Below are 3,927 nucleotides of genomic sequence, written 5' to 3'. Positions count from 1 at the left end.
CGCAACTACCCTACCTGTCCCCCAGCCCTGCACCATCTTAGTCTCCTTGGGAGGGGGTCTCTCAGACGAAAGATACCCTCCGGGGATCTTTCAGACTGAACCACTGAAATAGCTACAGACTGTGGGAGAGGGACCGACAGAGACAGATTTGAGAATGAATCTGTCTACACACCGGCTTCCAGTTCACTTGTCCTCAGTATACCTTCCCAATGAGGCTTATTTACTATTTCTTCTGTATGCCTCCCCATTAAATCTCTGGCCTGAGCTGAACAACAACAACAACAACAACAACAAAAATTCTTGGTTCCTCTTAGCAGCACAGCTGACCAGACCAGCATTTTAAAAAATGTTCTAAACACAATGACAGAACGAGAATGTCCTGATGACAAAAAAAATCAACAGGTTTAAAAAAAAAAAAAAAAAAACAATGTGCATTCCCAAGAGAAAACGATGAAATCCCACAGTAATTTCCATCTTATAAGGATGCCTGGCACAGCCTGGCCTACTGCCCTTCTGTTCCATCTTCTCCACGTGGCAGTGACATCCATGAACTTTTGGCCCAATTCTGATCAGCTTCTCTCTGCTCCTCAGGACTTCCTTGTTTCTAGTCTATGGGACAAACTGCCTGTACCTGTAATGGATTTATTATTTTAATTGCCATAGAATCATCTCAGCTGCCGGCGAGATGCCACCCTTATCTCCAGGGTGAATCCCGGGCTTGCCAGGCGTGCAGGCAAATAGCCCTGGGAAAGGCAGGGGCTTGGCAAGGTCAGCATCTCTATGATGGAGGCTCACGCCCTAGGAAGGAGACAGGGGGCTTTCTGATAACCGCTTTGTACATCCAGTCAGATGTTTTCATCCAACAAGAACAAGAGCACTTGAGGATGAATAATCACTGATGTTTGCTGACGTCAGGACTCAGAAATGAAGAATTTCCTTCCCAGATTCTAAGACTGTTGGGCAGGAGTGGGAGTGGGAAAGGAAGAGAACTCTTCCAATCACTATTTTAACATTCTTTTTTTTTTTTTTGGACATGGTATCACTAGTGGCCTAGATTGTTCTGGAAATTATTGGATAGCTCAGGCTATCCTGGAGCTCAAGATCTGCTTTTCACAGGCTCCAACTTAAATTCAGAAGGCTGACGTCACACTCAAGGTTTATTACATAGTCATTGTGTACCTTTATCATGTGTTCACTGTAAACATTTATGATACACCCAAGGCCTCATGTAGGCTAGACAAGCATTCAACCACTGAGCTACACCCAGCAAAAGAGCACACTCTTAACTAACCCTGTGTAGCTTCCAGGGCTACTGCCAATCAGTCTGATTCCTTTTGAAGATTCATGCTGCTCAGCTCATCAAAAAGAGTTTAACTTTATTCCCCCGCCCCCCAGCCACGCCCATACCACCCCCACTCCCAGAGCTGGTCTGCCATCTTGGCCTACCTTCACCAGCAGAGTCGGACAGAGCCAACCCAGTTCTGATGCTCTTAGACTAGGTGGGAGCCAGCTCCCCCCATTACCTTCTTTGGAATCCAATCACCATGACAGAAACTCGGTTAGGTTAAAGAATGGTAAGACATCATGTGACCCCCGGTGAAGAAGAAGCCATCCCAGATGAATACAGCTTTTGGCCTCATAAGAGAGGTTTTGGGCCATGCTAAAGAGCTCTGCCCAGGAAATAAGTGACTGTGTATTAAGTTACTAGATTTGGGGTGCCTTGATGCCCCATAAAACATGGCTCAGCAGGTAAAAATGATTGCCCTGCAAGCCTGAGGACCTGAGAAGCCCACAGTGGAAGAGGAAAACCACTCCCGAAAGTTGTCCTATGATCCTGCAGTGTAAGCAGAGACAAGCATGCTCGCTCACACACGCACATGCTTTAAAAATTGAGTTAATGTGTTTTGTGATTTTTAATTACATTAATATTTCAAGAGCCTAAAAAAAATGCAAGTAGCCCTAAGACTTGCTTAGTTTTTGATAAATTCAGGGTGAAGTTATTTCCCAATTGTTTTTTTTTCCTATTGTTTAACTTAAAGATGTTCTGCAAAATGTGCCACTATACCTTAGTAATTTAAATACGTTATTTATAAATATTTTTATGTGTCTACTGCCCTGAGTGATGCAAGATCCACAGAAGCATTTATTTTCGCCTCCCTTGCTCCCTTGACAATAAACTCACAGTGAGATAATACAAACTTCTTTGTGGGGCCTGGACAGATGGCTTGTTGCTTAAGAGTACTTGTTGCTCTTACAGAGAACCCAAGTTTGATTCCCTACACCCACATGGCGGCTCGCAACCATCCCTAAATCTAGTGCCAGAAGATCTGACACTTCCTTCTTACCTATGAGAGAAGAAGCCCTCTCTACTGCGACTTCATGGCTTCTCCAGTATCATCTTTGTGATCTAGGCTATGTCTTTAGTCTGCTTTAGAATGCTTCTATATTGAGAGAATCCTTCTCTAGATATTCTCATTTTCCCCTTCCCCTCCCACGCATAAGTATTCGGTTTTAAGGAAAAAAAAAACATAAAAATGAGGAAGGGAAAAACGATTTGGCTTGTTCCTTTCCTCTCCTGAAACAACAAACACAGTGTTTTCACCACACCGAGGCTGGGACTCAAACCTAGGGCTTTATGCATGCTAGCCTAGAGCATCTAACTAAGGAACAAATGTTTGGGGGTGAGTGAATAAAGAGGCAAGGGAGAAAAAAGAGAAAAGAAGCCAGCTGTGGTGGATTTACATGCCTGTGATTCCAACACTTGAAAGCCTGAGACAGGAGGACCTCAAATTCAAGGCCAGCCTGAGCTACATATTGAGCCTTCATTTTCTAAACTTTATTTTATGTTTATGGGTGTTTTGCCTGTACAACTGTATATCTGTGCACCGTGTGTGTGTGTGGTACCTGTGGAGCCCAGAAGAGGGCATCAGACCCCTTAAAACTACAGCTGCTGTCTAGGAAATGAACCCAGATCTTCTGGAAGAGTAGCCAGTGTTCTTAACCATTAAGCTATCTTTCACCCTTTGGCCCCATAAAAGCAAACAAAAACATGAGTTGGGGGAATGTAGCATTTGCCTAATGTTCTACCTGGATTTAATCCCCAGGAGGACTGGGGAATAAAAGCAGATATCTACATAATATGTTCTCTGTACATGTCTAGACAGAGGACTTTCTGTTCTTCATTCGCCCCTCCCCATGGCCCTATGTACATAATATTCTTTCTTTACCCTCAAAATGAGAAAACAGAAACAGAGGTTTTCAGAGCAACTCAGCCTCCTATGGCCTGTCATAAGCAAAGCTAGTACTGAAACCCAAATAAACCTGGTACCTATGCTGACTCTTATCTATTAGAAACAGAAGGAAGTGACAAATTTGCTTAAAACACTTGTGGCATTACAACAGTTTTCAAGGCTGGGAACATTTCTCGTGTTCTGACATGAAACCTTCCCCCACCCCCTCCCCCAGATGTAGTTTGTAGAAGTGACTGAGGTTTGGGTTATTTGGAGATGGTTTTCAACTCAGCGAGGCGATGCCAGCATATTGCAAAATCTCTGAGCTGTCTGGTTTCCTGGGCGTTGGGAAATCAGGTTGAACAAGCCACACAAGAACATAGTTATTCTTTAATGAGTCATTTCGCCAGTAGAAGCTGTTGAAATGAGAGCTAGTTTGCCTCTTCTCTCATCCTGAGGGAGAGTCAAGAAAAAAAAATATGAAGGAAGCCATAGGTCAAAGTGAGCCTTGTCAGTCCCAGTGTGGCTATTTAGACAAGGGATATGGTAGGAGACCAGAAGATACCCGGGCTGGAGTTAGGATAATTATGTTAGTCAATTGTGTGTAGCAATTAAATATACACCAAGAAAAACAGACTAAGGAAAGGCTCATGGTTTATTTTGGCTCATGGTTTCAGAGTTCTGGATCCACAGCCAC

The sequence above is a fragment of the Psammomys obesus genome, unplaced genomic scaffold, assembly GCF_907164565.1.
Source record: "Psammomys obesus unplaced genomic scaffold, mPsaObe1.curated_primary_1811, whole genome shotgun sequence".
NCBI classification, from domain to species: Eukaryota; Metazoa; Chordata; class Mammalia; order Rodentia; family Muridae; genus Psammomys; species Psammomys obesus.
This window is presented reverse-complemented; position numbering follows the sequence as displayed.